At 41.5% G+C, this 16266-nt stretch overlaps 1 pseudogene; it reads right to left on the bottom strand.

The window, feature by feature from the left end:
• Positions 1-5051: 5051 nt before the first annotated feature.
• On the bottom strand, positions 5052-5993 carry LOC136610386 (olfactory receptor 11L1-like; annotated as a pseudogene).
• Between the last annotated feature and the right edge of the window lie 10273 nt (positions 5994-16266).

Below are 16266 nucleotides of genomic sequence, written 5' to 3'. Positions count from 1 at the left end.
ACTTTGAGAGTGGATGAGTATCACATGGGCAAACTGTATTTTAACTAATTGATCATAGATAGTTGTAGCTAGGTCAGGACCATAGAAATAAAAATAGCTACGTTGAATCCCACTATATTATTGTCACATGGATTCAAAAGGAGGGAGGAAATGGGAACGGTAACCACTGACCAGCCTGAAAATACTGAGACCCATTAGCGTTTCCTATTTATGACATATTCAATGCCCGTGCCAAATTTCAAGTTTCTATGTGAGAAAATTAGATTCTGTACGTAAAATTTGGACACTAATTCTTTTGCGCATAGAATTGAATAATCGAGTTGGGACCCATTAGCTTTTCCTATTTATGACATAATCAATGCTTGTGCCAAATTTCAAGTTTCCATGACATTGGGAAGCGAGAAAATTAGATTCCGTACGTAAAATTTGGACGCTAATTCTTTGGTGCTTAGAATTGAATAATCGAGTTGGGACCCATTAATTTTTCCTATTTATGACATAATCAATGCTCATGCCAAATTTCATGTTACTACAACATCGGGAAGTGAGAGAATTAGTGGCAATGATGGAAATCGAACGATCTACGTGGGGGGGTCGTAACTGTCAACGACACACGCACGCATGCCATTTATCGTAGCATTAATGTACTATGCCTATAATCTTCACAGGAGTGTACTCAACAACTTCCCAAAGTTTCATGGCGATCGGATGAATGGTGTAGTAGCGTATAAAGGACAAACAGACAGACAGACACATAGACAGACACACAGACATACATTCAATTTTATATATATATATATTTAGGAATTTTTTCTGCCACGGTGACTACTATACCAGATCCAGTTGATGACTGCATGATAATTGGGTCCATGCCAACCACTGTATGCGAGTCTCCATCCAAAATGAAGAATCAAATACCTGCTTGACTATGCATGTCTATTATGTTCTGATTATAGTACCATGGGCTTGGGCTTGAATAATATGTTAATGAATAATATAATATGTTAGAAAATTATTTTAGACAATACATGTGTTAAAAAATCAGGAAATACTTGTAAAAAAACGAAAAAAAATTTGAAGAAATGTTTAATATATACCCATGCTCCTATAATAGCGGTCTATATGCTTTTGTATGTATAACCCTTCTTACCCAATTATGTAGGTCAATCATGTTTAAAAAAATAAAATAAAAAATGTTTGTTTGTATTCATGTTTATGTGCTTATCTATGTGTATATATTTCCCCAAAATGCTTACATATGACTCGGTAGCCTCTGGTTAGTTCTTATGAACCGAGGATCATCATGCCATCTTGTATAGGAAAAAGTGTATCCCTCCTGGACAGGATGTGCGTGTGCAGAGCTCACTAATAATGTAATGCCTCTGTTTCTAAATCACATCCCCTATGGGGATTATAATGGGCTACATAATAAAATAGTATACAATATGTGAGATAAAATGGTAGAAAACTGGGCCAGAGTTATGCTTTGCCTTGTAGATAAAAAGTTGTCTGGAGCCCTAGATACCACAGTAGTAGTAGTGTAAAATTTTGTGTTACCACATAATGGTCTGTCATACATGGTGAGCCCTGAGTGCACACATTTCCAGTGAAGCTGCAGATAATTTGGACAATAGTAAGCCTCATGGAATTGTTAAGATTCTGGTTTTAACTGTCCATCTTGTCCCCAGTCAGCCATCTTATAAGCTTCAGTTTAATTCTCTTTGCAAACTAACCAGTGTCTCCTTTCAGCATCACCTTTAGCCCAATTCTCTTGTAAAAAAAAAAAGAGATATGAATTGTCTAGGTGTGCAGCCAGAATCACTAGCCCAGAAGATTCTCATGCTCACATATCTCAGTTGTTATGCCTTAAGTTTAGTGGGAAAATGTATTGTTTTGTCTGTTTTTCAATCAAATTTCTGTTTCTCATGATTACACTTTCTATCCGTGAGAAATGACTTGTATACAGCTTTCCCTTTCTTTTTCCATAAAGGTCTATGCTTTTAGAATAACCTTTAGAATTCTTTGGAATACAACCTGTCTGGCTGTGTCACATTGACTTCTCCAGGCCTGAAACACTATACTAATTCAGAACTTGGCAACATATCATTTGGGGTCCCTAGAATATCCCTAACAGAATGTTTATGGACTACTAGATGATTTTACTTGCCTAATCATGCTACATATGAGAGATTAGTAAATGCAAGTTACTGAGTATCTAGATTATAAAATTATCTGAATATTAGGGCTAGCTAACCAACCAATGCAATTCAAGAGTAATTACTTTTTGTTGTTAACTAACCAACATACAGTAGTGCTAGTATGTTTTGTATTTTGTTACATTTAGGTATTCTCATGCACAGAACACCTGACAACAATTTAGAGCTAAAGAGGATCCTGTTTACTGATTGAAGCATACAATATACCCTCCACACTGCTGAGTAATAGTGAAGTAATAGCTCTGAGAGCATCCCTGGGGGAAGGTGGTGGTGGTGGTGGTGGGGGGGTTGTTCTGGGGACTAGCAACAACTAATGGCAGGGTAATAAAAGGTATATCCTGTGATTTAGCAAGAGCACTTAATATTACCTTATAGGCTTTTGATTTATTACTGGTGGATGTATAAGGTACTTAGGATGCTCTTCTAGAGTACAGAGCTACACTTTATACTATTTGATCATAGCTGTAAGAAGCTTTGCGGTATTTCTTATTTCAACCTGACTGACAGTTTGATTGAATTCCTGGTTCAGTGTATTCTTGGGTTTTTGCTTATTTTTCTGCAAACTTTGTAGTATAGTGGTAAATTTTGTATTCTTTAGTTGTTGCATTCAGTGCATATCTAATTTAATATTTATACAATAATTGATTCACGGTCCGTTAATACAAAGATTTGTAGTTTATGTTTTGTTAAAAAGAAAAATATGGTTTTGTTGTTTAGGTGAAATTCAACTCGGATACAACTAAATGGTTGCGTCATGCTTCATCTAACCCAGCATGCGCCAGACATGAATCCCCTGCTCTCAGACCCAGGGTTAGAATAGAGGCCTTAGGGATGAGCTGAAAACACCCTACGTGGGTGTAATCAGTGGATTATGGATGGTTCCTAGGAACCTCCATCTTCCTGGTTAGGTAACGCAGAACATTCCCTAGAGGTTAGCTCATGTTTCTGGAATGAGGGAAGAGGTCATGTTGTTGACGGTATGAGGAAGGAGCTGGGTAGCATGATGAAACGTCCGCAAAAGTGGGAACTGCTAGTGAAATGGATATGATTCTGTTTTCTATCTTATGCATAGCCATTTTGTAGGCTTGTGGCCATCTTCTGTGTTTCTTTTCACTGTATTCACTTGTCCTCCTTCTGGAGGAGTTATGGATATTAAGTGGTAATTTAATAAGCATTGAGTAAATCACTAATGATTTTGTTCCAGAAAATAGCTACTGTGGCATTTAGACTGGCCAGCAGGTCAAACTGATCTGTTCCTAACTGTTCACATATGTTCCTAAACATTCTCTCCAAACAACTTACTGTTCAGAGAGAATGTTCCAAGAAGTTAATCAAGTGTGTGCGTTTGGTTGGCATTTTAGGTGTTAAATTTCTTCTCATATATTGGTTTCTTTGACCAATGGTAATAAATGAATTATAATAGATTTAAATTGTTAATTAATTAATCTTTATTCATGAACATATTTTGGTATTTTTTCTTAGATTTTTTTTAACGTATTGTTAATATTTTAATTTATTCCATAATTCAATTCACTCTGTGACTTTCTGCATCGCTCTTTATTCAATATCTGTTCAACTAAACTATATATACCTGTAGAATTACTTGATATACTGAAATAATTCATCTTTAAAGTATTATAATGTAATTAATGGAATAATTAACTATATTTAAGTAGAGCTGCAGGGTGTAGTAAGTTTTACCTTCGTACAAGTTTCCTGCAAGAGTTAGATTGTCAGCCACTGTGAATTGTTTTTAATTGGTTTTAATTTGTTTAGATATATTAGGAAGTGACTTGATTTACTAAAGCAGGTGAACAAGATCCTCTGCTATAGAATCGAAACGTGTCCTGCATGGCGTCTGACTTTTTATGTGACACTTCTATAAATAAAGGCTTTTGAAATTTTTCCACTTAAAGAACAGCAGCTACTCCTTTATTCTGTACTCTGTATATGCCATGGTGGACTGAGTGGCAAAGCTGTCCTTGTGGAATTTCCAAGCCGATCGCTGAATCGGAAACAGCACAGGCATTTACGGGTGAGTGATTTTCTCCTTTTCTTCTCCACAATGGGTATGTTTCTGAACACAGGACAAACAGGAGTATCCATTTAGGGTACAAAACCTCATTTTCATGTGCACCTCTCAGTGAATACATTGAGGAGTATATTTTATTAAAATGGGGTCATTTGTAGGGTTATCTATCATTCTGACACCTTTTAACCCTTTGCAATCTTGGTGTAGGAAAAAAAATGTTCCTTGAAATGTTAATAATCGATGTTAAATTTATACATCTCCTAAATGGTTAAAAAATAACGTTTTCCAATGTGCTTCAAGAATAAAGTGAACAGATGGAAATATATATCTTATCAAAAATGTGTACAATATGTATGCCCATATTTGACATATTGCAGTTGAAAATATGACAATTTTTTCAAAATTTTCCTAATTTTGTCACTTTTAATAAATATACATAAATTCTATCAATTTTTCTTTACCACCTAAATGAAGTACAATATGTGGTGAAAAAAATAATGTCAGAATCACTTGGATATGCAAAACCTTTAGAGTTATTCTATGTTGAAGTGACACATGTCAGGTTTCCAAAATTTGGCGCAAATAGGCTTCATCACTAAGGGGTTAATGGAAAAAAAGAGTCAGTTTTTGTTTTACTATAGAGAAGTACTATTCTGCTATCATGAGTATCATTCAATCTCTACCTTTTTGCCCCTTTGCTACCAAGTCTTAATAGTTCCTTGACACTAAAGAACAAAATTGATATTAACATAGTTTATTCTACATGAGAACTCTATCTTGACGCATTCTCAAGCTCAGCTCGGCTACTTGGGTGTACATTTATGAAGTGTTTCCTGTACGGCCTTTTTAATGTCTTTATTTCTTAGACTGTATATAATGGGGTTGATCAATGGAGTAAACACAGTATATAGAAGTTAGAGGACTTTACTGATGTTTGATGTTTGTCCTTTGGTCGGAAAGAAATAAACAGCGAACAAAGAGCAATAGAATATGGAGACCACAATGAGGTGGGAGCTGCAGGTGGAGAAGGCTTTATGTCTACTGATATTGGATGGGATCTTCAAGATGGAAGCTATAATGTTAACATAGCACCCTACGATTACTATGATTGGGATGATAAGTAGTATTATGCTCAGAAAGGAGCTTTGAAGTTGCACAATGATTATATCAGAACACGAAATCTCAAACAGAGGAATAAGATCACAGAAGAAATGGTCAATGATATTTGGTCCACAAAATGTTAAAGTTGATGGTGTTATGGTGTCCATGATTGAAATCAAGATGACCAATGACCAGCACGTGGTGACCAACTTCTCACAATGACCCATTGTCATGATGGAGGTGTAGCGAAGGGGATTACAGATGGCCACATATCTATCATAAGACATCACTGTGAGAAGGAAGCACTCAAATGCTTCCGAGAGACCAAAGAAATAGAGCTGAGTGATGCAACCAATAAAAGTAATGGTCCCCCCATTATTCAGTAGGATGTGGAGCATGTTAGGGACAATATCTGTAGATAACAAGATATCACTGAAGGACAGTTGTGAGATAAAGAAGTACATTGGAGTGTGGAGGTTCTTGTTGGTCGACACCAGAGTGATAATCAGGAGATTTCCAGAAATTGTAGCACAAAAAACAATGAGGACAGAATAAAAGAGAAAAGTTCTTAAATCTCGGCTGCCTTGAAATCCTAAGAGAAAAAATTCTGTGACCGCTGTAAGATTTTTCTGCAAGAAAGTCATTTTTTTTAGTAAAACAGGTTGCCTGTGCAAACTGCATCTTGGCCACAGATAGCACAATTTTATTGCTAATTGCCAGGGCACACCTGTACCTGGCACTGAAAACAATGGTAAGTACAGGTGCCGACCATCACTAAGCACTACAAAAAGAGTGCTGCCCATGACTGGAATGCACCATGTAGAGGCTCTCAAAGAAATTAGTCTTCATATCATAAAATACAATATGTAGAATGGTCAGTTTATAATTAGAGATGAGCGAGCCTACTCGGGAAGTTGCTTGCTCGAGTAACTGCCTAACTGAGTAGGCTCGCTCATCTCTAATTATCAATTCAAGCCCAGATAGCCATAGTCTGGCTTTACGGTGTTTTTTAGGCAGAAATACTAGTGATGTCCATAAGATGTCCATAGCTGCGTGTGCAGCAGAATTACGTATGTGCCCTGCGTGAGCAGCACGGCTGTGTATGTATACGTTGTGTGTATAGCAAAGACATGTGCATACACCAATGCTGTGTGTGCTGCAGTGATGTACATGTATAGTGTTAGAGTGAGTGCATTCGTGTTTTGTGCCATCTTTACATTATATTCCTATATCAGTTCACTTACATTCATTGCTCTCATATTTCTATGTAATACTCTAATTGCAGATAAGAATGAATTTGCTTTTCCAGTAATTATCCTCAATCCCTTCATCAGGATATTCTGGGAGGTACATGGTGGCCGAGTCACATACAAGTCTTATTCCACCTGTGTGACATGATGATTAGTAACAGAACATATAGACGTTATATACACATATAACATGGAGCAGAATAAAACTGTCTCTATATATACACATCATATAAGGTCATAATGGAGACGAGGGACCTCATCCTCATCTCCTGAGTGTCTGGTGATCTCATCCATGGAGGAGAGTAAGATATAATAATGCTGGTAATTAGTGGTTTGTCCCTGAGTGCACATAATGTAGAATTATCAGCTAATATGAATTATAAAAATGTGCAGCATGTCCATGTATATAATAATAGTAATAATACATGATCACACCTCATGTATATGGATGACATAAAACTGTGCTTCCACACAAGCACAACTAAATCACCTTGTAAATATTCCACACATTGCCCAATGACATACATGTAGACAAATGTACAACACAAAGAGAAAGGAATTCTATAGAAGGAAGACGTTACACTTCCAAATGGAGACATTATTGAATCCATGGAAGATGATGAGATCTACGAGTATTTAGGATTCCAGCAGACCAAACAGACAGAACGTACAAATAAAGTGATTATCTGACGTGTACAACAATAGATAAAACTCCATTCTAAGAACATATTAAATGCCAAGCACACAGCTATAATTACTGACCCCCTCTCAGTGTCCACTTGTTCCTTTATAGTTATTCACGGGACACACAGAACTAGAACAACTCTAAAGAAAACTACTAATAAAGCTTAATGACATTATGTGCATGCACCAGTTTGGCTAGTGTGCCCGGGATACATTACTTGCATCATGCGCATGCACGTGACATCACTTACAATGTAGAAGTCCACTAGAGAATCACTGTGCATACGCCGGATCTCCTAGTGCGGTGCAGAAGCTGTGTTCATGCAATCACTATGGAGTTCATCTATGACTGACAGTCAGGCTCCCATAATTCTGAGGCTGACCATTTAGGTAATAAGCATTGGTTTTATCTAGATGGTTAGGCAGGGTGAGAGACCACCCTGTGTCATCCCTACTGATGCAAAGTACCAATGGGTTTCCATGGGTGGGCAATTTTGAAAGTGAAAAGGATTGAAGGATGAGTGTATGCTCCGATTAGGAAATGGACCGAGTAGTATAGGTTAATGAAGAGAGAAAGAGGTTATTTCTTCGGTCAGTGCTGTTTATTGTAGACTTAGAGATTAGAAGACGTCTCTAGTGGTTGAGAGCTAAAGGCAGCGCATGCATTTATCAAGCCTCATGTCATTAAGGCAACTTGTAAGTTCTTAAATGAGAGCAAAAGAATAATATTTAGGTCACAACTTACTATAGTCATCCTCTCGTGATGAGTTTTGTATATCTTCATGTGAAGAGTAACCAAGGAAGTTGTTGCTGGTTTGGTATATGCAGATTGGCAATTAAAATATGAAAGCCTGTGATGGTTCCTTAAAAGTAAAAATGAATTGTCTATAAGGGTCTGCCTGTGTGACCATGTTTGTGTAAAAGATGGCAATGGTTACACTCTTCTCAGCAGGTGATAGGAATGTGAGGGGATGGGAAGTAAAGTGGACTTCTTTTAGCAGTAAGATGTCTAATATTTAAAGAGAGAAGATTTGACTATATTTCTGAGGGTTGTTAATGCTCTTCATAGCAATTAACAAGCGATATATACCAGTGTTTGCCATATGATACATATGAGGTATTAGGTGAGCCCCCTGGGGGGCAAAGGACAAAGTACAGGAGCAAATGTATGCACATAAGGTCCAGCTGAGGAACCAGTGAGAATGTATAACTTTGGTCAAGAGAAAATGTGTGGACCAAACACCCTTGTAAGTATTTGTAGATTGCTCATCTGAGTTAATGATTTATAAGGATGTTCGGTAGTGAGGCTTTTCAGCTTTGCGTTTGGTTCAGGGAGAAGAAGGATTCCATTTGAGTAGACTAAGGACTAATGCCCACTGCCGGATTTCCACCGTGTTTCATGCAGCAGAAATCTGTGCATTATGCCGCAGCTCTTAGGTTCTATTGAACCTAATAGCTCAATGTTCGTGCTGCAGAATTCCACCGCGGAATTCCGCAGCATTAAAGAAACCACTACAAGCTCTATTTGCCACAGGAATACGCGCATCCGGCTTCCAGTATAGTCCGGCTTCCATTGTCATCAATGGAAGACGGCCGTCACGCTGTACTTGCACTGTAGCACAGCGGAAGTATTGTATGATTACGTGTCCTCGCCCACCACTGGCCGTCATCTCGCACTGCCGGCGCGTCATGCTCTGTTCTGTGCATGCACACCGGCTCGCCAGGCGAGACATGCACAGCAGATCCAAAAGGTGAGTATGGGATCTTTGAGGGGTGCCGTGACGGACTCTGCTGTGATATTCTGCCAGCGGAATCTGTCATGGCCATGGGGATGAGGCCTAAAGGTAAGCAGCCTCTTATATACAGAACTACAAAAATTTAAAAACATTAGCCATAGCATGTGTAAGAGAAACCATTTTTAGGAAAAGTAAAGGGGTCCCAACTCGATTATTCAATTCTAAGCGCAAAACAATTAGCGTCCAAATTTTACGTACGTATTCTATTTCTTTCACTTCCTAATGTCATAGAAATTTGAAATTTGGCATCGGGAAGTAAGAGAATTAGATTCTGTATGTAAAATTTGTACACTAATTCTTTTGCGCTGAGAATTGAATAATTGAGTTGGGACCCATTAACTTTTCCTATTTATGACTTAATCAATGCTCGTGCCAAATTTCATGTTTCTACGACATCGGAAAGTTGGAGAATTAGTGGTAATGCCTTTTTCTTCCGTGCCTGAGATGGAAATTGAACGATCTACGTCTGGGGGGCATAACTGTCGACGATGCTCGCACACGCACCACCTATCGTAGGATAGATGTACTATGCCAGTAATCTTCGCAGGAGTGTACTCAACAACTTCCCAAAGTTTCATGGCAATTGGAAGGGCAAACAGACAGACATACATTCCTTTTTATATATATATATATATATATATATATATATATAGATAACACATAACAAAAGGTGAAAGGGAGAAATTTTTCCATTTCATTAAAAAAAAAAAACTATTAGAGATGAGTGAGCATGCTCATCCGAGCTTCATGCGCTTGAGCATTAGCATACTCAAAAGTACTCGTTACTCGAGCGAGTACAATGCAGTGTTCGAGAAAATTTCACCCTCTCCTCCCCACGTTTAGCGGCTTTTGTAGCCAATGGACATTCAGGGAAGGCTTTCGCACCTATGCTATGACGTGCCAACCCTGTGCACATCTATAGCAGTGATTGGCTGGCCGGATCAGGTGACCTAAAATCACAAAAACTCAGGTCACCTGATGCTCGCCTCACATGAAGGCTGGATTAGCTGAGGAACAGAGCTGCTGTGAATGAGGGAGAGCGTTAGTGTAGGTTAGAAGGAGCGTTTAGGCAGGGATCCATCTTCAAAGAACCCAACAGTCCCTTTTAGGACTACAACTCCACTTTTGTGCATCGTCAGTTTGGCTGCCAGGGACCAGTACTGCGCTCAAAGCAGTCACAAGCATTGCAGCTGTATACTGCACACTGTTACCGGTTCTATACAGTATACTGCTACTGGTGTAGACAGACTATATTGGAACTAACAGAACTCCTCTCATTTTTAATTTCTTTATTTGTTTTTGGCTGAAAGCGTACAAAAATACCCTTAGTCTTTGTCCTGTCGATCCACACTATATAACAAGATTGTACACAATTTACACTGTCTATTTTTGGCTTAAAGCATATGCAAAATACCTTGCAGTTTGCGTACCATTTTGACGCCGTGCATTATACAACATGATCAAGGCTAGGGGTAAGGGTCGAGGACATGGGCGTCTGAATGAGGGTGTGGGTAGAGGCTGAGGTCCTAGGCGGGGTGAAACAGTGCCTGCTGCTGATGGAGAAGTAGAATGCTGCGTATCTACGCTCCATAGCTTCATCTCACAGTTTGCAGGTTTCGCGTGGTACCCAATTATTAAAACCACAACCGTGCAATCAGGTGATGACGTGGATAGCAGATAACGTGTCCAGTAATTTATCCATCACCCAGTCTTCCACGCAGCCCACTCACGCTAGCCAAGGGACTGGACCTGTGAATCCTTACGCTGATCCTCCTTCCTCCCAGCCTGCTCACTGCAGGAAAAGGAGAGATTCAGAACAGGCATACTCACAGGAACTGTTCTCAGGTCCCTTCCCTGAGGGGGAGCCACCTGTGGAGCTTGTCGTGACCGATGCCCAAAATTTGGACCTTTCACAGTCTCAGTGTGATGAGGGTGGGGACTTCCAAGTAGCGTCTCGAGGTATTTATTGATGATGATGATGATGAGACACAGTTGTCTGTCAGTGAGGTTGTTGTTAGGGCAGTAAGTCTGAGGGTGAAGCAGATTGAGGATTCAGAGAAAGAGCTGGTGGATGAGGTGACTGACCCGACCTGGGTTGGTAAGCCTACTGAAAACAGCGTTTCAGAGGGGGAGGCAAGTGCAGCACCAGAACAGGTTGGACAAGGCAGTGGGGTTGTCAGAGGGAGAAGCAGGGCCAGAGCAAGTGTTCCCCACAACACCTCCTCACGGCAAGCTCCTGTGCTAAGGGCTAGGTGTTCGAAGGTCTGGAGGTTTTTTAATTAGAGCACGGACGACCGACAAACAGTGGTGTTCAACCTGTGCTGCACCAAGAGGAGCTACCACTACCAGCCTGACCACCACCAACATGCACAGGCATATGATAGCTAAGCACCCGACAAGGTGGAACGAAGGCCATTCTGCGCCTGCGGGTCACACCACTGCCTCTTCCCCTGTGTCACATGCTGGCACTGAGATACAATCCCCCTCCCAGGACACAGGCACAAGCGTCTCCCACCCTGCACCCACCCCTTCACCTGCACAGTCCTGCGCTGCCTTTCCGGTGACCCTCGCATTAGATACATTCTGCCAATATAGATTACTGGGTGTTCACCCTTCTCGACCCACGGTATAAGGAGGACCTTCCCACTCTCATTCCCGAAGAGGAAAGGAGTACGAGAGTGATGCAATACCACAAGGCCCTGGTGGAAAAGCTGATACTAAAATTCCCATCTGACAACTCTAGCGGTAGAGGACATAGTTCAGTGGCCCAACAAGCAGGGGAGACGAGGGGAACCGGCAGCATCTCCAGCACAGGCATCGGAACACTCTCCAAGGCCTTTGCCAGCTTTATAGAGCCCCAGCCAGACTGTGTCACCACTCCCCAGTCTAGGCTGAGTAGGAGGGAACACTGTAAAAAGATGGTGAGGGAGTACATAGCCGATCGTTCCAACATCCTCTGCGATCCCTCTGCTCTGTACAACTATTGGGTGTCAAAGCTGGACACGTGGCACGAACCTGTGCTGTACGCCTTTGGAGGTGCTGGCCTGCCCTGCTGCTAGTGTCTTATCAGAGAGGCTGTTTAGTGCTGCTGGGGGGATTATCACAGATAAGTGTACCTGTCTGTCAACTGACAGCGCCGACAAGCTTACACTTATTAAGATGAACAAAGCCTGGATTTCCCCAGACATCTCTTCTCCACTGGTGGAAAGCAGCTTAACATAAAGTATCTTTAAGCTGGAACTGGAGAACCATGCACCCTCTATCACCCTTAAAAAGGGTAGAAGTAGCTTGATCTATCCTTCCTTGATCTTCCTCCTCCTCCTCTTAAACCAGCATGTCAGCATGCTGAACAGCCAATTCTTCAGAGGGTCAAAAGGCTCTGTAAAAACTATTTTTTTCAGAGGGCTGCCTCCAGGCTCTGTCAAAACAATTTTTTTCTGAGGGCCGCCTCCAGATTCTCGCCCCCAAATTTGAAGAGGTTCACCACTAGAGTTCAGCAAACATGCTGGTTCCAGCTTCATATGCTCACACAGTCCACAAATGTATCCCAGCGCAGTGTCCAGCTATCTGACACCGAGACAGAATGAATTGTCCTGGTTTGGCCACTCTAATTTCTTCATGGTACATGCTGTCTTTCCCTGGGGCACTGGTTAAAAAGCCCCTTGTGGAGAGGCAGGGGCTGGGACAGACGGTAGCTTGCCTGTCGGTGGACCACCACCTCGATCCCATTAAGCAAGTACGAGCTCTATGTTAAAAAAATATTTCAGGGGTTCACCTGCACTCTGGGTAAACAAATCTTTCAGGGGTACACCTATACTCTTGGTACACAACTCTTTCAGGGGTTCACCTATACTCTTGGTAAACAAATGTTTCAGGGGTTCACCTATACTCTTGGTAAACAAATGTTTCAGGGGTTCGCCTATACTCTTGGTAAACAAATCTTTCAGGGGTTCACCTATACTCTTGGTAAGCAAATACCCTGCACTCTCGCTCAAAAAATCTTTTAGGTTCTCACCTGCAATTTTGGTTAAAAAAAATGTCTTTTATTTTTGTATTTTTAAAATGGATTGTTTTCGTCATTAAAAATGTAGAGGTACTGGCCTCTGAGTCCCCCCTAGGCTGGAGTTTGTGGCTAATGAAATGCTGCGATGGAGGTTGCATGGGATGGCACTTACAATCATACATGAAATTGTCTGCTATTTGTCAGCTATGAAGCACAATTTTAAAAGGGTCACACGGCGTACGGAAACGTATCCCAGCGCAGTGTCCATCTTTGGTCACTAATTTCTTTACAGTTCATGCTGTCCTTCCCTGGGGCACTGGTTAACAAGACCCTCGGGGAGAGGTAGGGGTTGGGACAGGCAGTAGCTTGCCTGTCAGTGGACCACCATTAAGCAAGTACGACCTGTCACTGAAAAAATCTTTCAGGTTTTTACCTGCACTCTTGGTAAACAAATCTTTCAAGGGTGCACCTATACTCTTGGTAAACAAATCCTTTTAGGGTTTCACCTGCACTCTTAATAAACAAATCTTTCAAGGGTTCACCTATACTCTTGGTAAACAAGTCTTTCAAGGGTTCACCTATACTCTTGGTAAACAAGTCTTTCAGGGGTTCACCTGCACTCTGGGTAAAAAATCTTTTGTTTTAGAATGGGTTGTAGAATTGTGGAGATGTGTAGAAGTACTGGCATCTGAGTCCCCTTTATGCCTACGTTTGTGGATCATGAAATTTTGTGACGGAGGTGGCACGGGATTGGAATTATGATCATACGTTAATTTATCAGCAATTCTCATCAGCATTGTGGCCTATCATCCACAATTTCAAAGTGGGTTGCTGCTAGGCCCTGCCAACCCTCTGCAGTGTGTGTCTCCTGTTCCTCCTCCATCCAATACGCACTTATAAATAGATATGAGGGTGGCGTGGCTATGAAGCGAGTGTGTGGCATGAGGATAGCTGGATGCTGTGCTAGGAAAAATCTCAGAACCCTGTGGACTACTGAGTAGGCGAAGGGGTGCGCCTTACCCCGTCTTGGATTGGGACAGCTGAACGCAGCGCTGGGAAATATTTCAGTATGCTGTGGACTACTGAGTAGGCGAAGGGATGTGCTTTACCCTGTCTGGGATGGGGACAGCTGGATGCTGCGCTGGGAAAAATTTTAGATCATTGTGGACACAGGCTCGTACCTGCATCTTGGGGTGGACTGGATAGCAATGCCAGCATGTAACACAGGAGAAGAGGCAGTGGTGTCACCCGCAGGCAGTGATTGGCCTTCATTCCTGCTAGTGTGGTGCTTAGCTACGATATGAGAGCGTGTGTGCCTTGCTAATTATGGTCTGGCCCAACTAAATTGTTACAGGGGGTGACCAGCAGGCTCTTGCCCCCAATTTGGCTTAATAGTGCGACCTGGGAGCTTCAGATGCATCCATGCATGCTGCCCCTGCTGTTCCCTATCCAATTCTGTGGTGTTTCCATCACTTTCTGATGTTTTCAGGTGAATCACACAACCTCCCCTATGCAGAGCATCGGTCACCTTGAAAAATGCTCAAGTCTCCCATTGACTTCAATGGGGTCCGTTACTCGAAACGAGCTCTCGAGCATTACAAAAAGCTCGGTTCAAGTAACGAGCACCCGAGCATTTTGGTGTTCGCTCATCTCTAGTTATCAGTAGTTGATGGGAGGGGGTCTGCTGCTTGGAACCCCCATCCAACAGCTTGCCATCCAGTGCTGCAGGCTGGATATTGTTATAAGCAGATAGGGGAGGACATGCATGCACTGGCTTCACTCCTATTGAAATCAATGGGAGAGCTGCACTACTACGTCATGTCCCGCACTTCTCCTAGTCAGAGCTGGATGTGACATCCTGACCAGCAGAGAAGCAAAAAATGGAATAGCAGTGAATATCTCCCATTGATTTCAATGGGAGTAAAGCCACATACCCATTAACTGTGCTGATGTCTGATGACAGCGGGCCAGACAATCAGCTGATGGACAGTGGTCCTGAGCTGTGGGCTCCCATTCATCAACTACTGATAACCAGAGGATAGATCATCAGTGAAAAAGAGTGCAAACAACCCCTTTCCATTTTTCTGTTGGTCTGAATAGACATTTATTTCGATGAAGTTACATCATTGATAAGGTTTAAAAAAAAATAAAGGTCTGTCTACTCCAAACTATAATGTTACTGTGCTTATCAAGAGGAAGGCAAAAACTTCGATGGGGTGGATGACAATTGTCCCATATTAAGAGAAAAATGCCTTCCCAACTCTGAATATGAAAATTAGAATAAATCCAAGAATCAACTTTCCATCCAGAATGTTGGGAGGGGCCACAAGCCAGAACACTGGAACTGCATATTGTGGGACCTGGTAGCTGGAGCATCAATGACTCGCGGTCATGAAAGAGTAAATAAATAAATTTGGTACAAAACCAAGGTTTTTCCATCTACTGATCTGACTGCTCGTTATTTCTGTGTTGCATCTCTGCGGGATTCTCCCTGTACAGCTGCTATCCTGCAGGGAATTGCCCTCTCCCAGATAACATTATATAGGGCGCCTTCTTGGTGTGTTTCCAGCTGTAATCAGATATCAGCCATGTGAATGCGGCGAAGGTGAGGAAGCAGCTGCAGACATGGAGCCACCTGCCATTGTAGGAGCTCCAAGCTGTATCTAAAAGACAAACCGAATTCCAGAAATGATGAGATGTCGACAACTCCCCATGTGGTGTCATCCGATGACTGCAAGAGTGACAAGAATGTTACTTACCGCTTAGGAACTTTCATATGGGGCAGAATTATGCTGCAGGAAGCAACAGGAACTGCAAGTCTGGGGAATTCCACCCCAAATCCGCAGATCTAAGTGTGGATTTTTATGTGGAACTGCAGACGAGTTTTAAGCCATTTTCACTTCCTCGTACGAGTCTGCAGCTAAAGTTAAGGACCGAGCAGATTTCAGGCTTCAGTCCGGTTTACTGTCGTCACACAAGCAGAAGTTGATTTTCTTTTTCGGAATCCTTTTCAGGTATGTAAATGTTCTGCCATTCTATATTTCAGATTATTTTTATGCTTTTCTCTACATAGTTTTATTATGTCACTGAGTATGTGAGGATGTATTATAAATAAAGATGAGCGAACACCAAAATGTTCGGGTTCGCGTTATTCGAAACGAACTTCCCGCGATGTTCGGGTGTT

The sequence above is a fragment of the Eleutherodactylus coqui genome, chromosome 2 (assembly GCF_035609145.1).
Source record: "Eleutherodactylus coqui strain aEleCoq1 chromosome 2, aEleCoq1.hap1, whole genome shotgun sequence".
Lineage (NCBI taxonomy): Eukaryota > Metazoa > Chordata > Amphibia > Anura > Eleutherodactylidae > Eleutherodactylus > Eleutherodactylus coqui.
The sequence above is the reverse complement of the archived record's forward strand: the minus strand, read 5'-3'. Positions and strand labels throughout refer to the sequence as shown.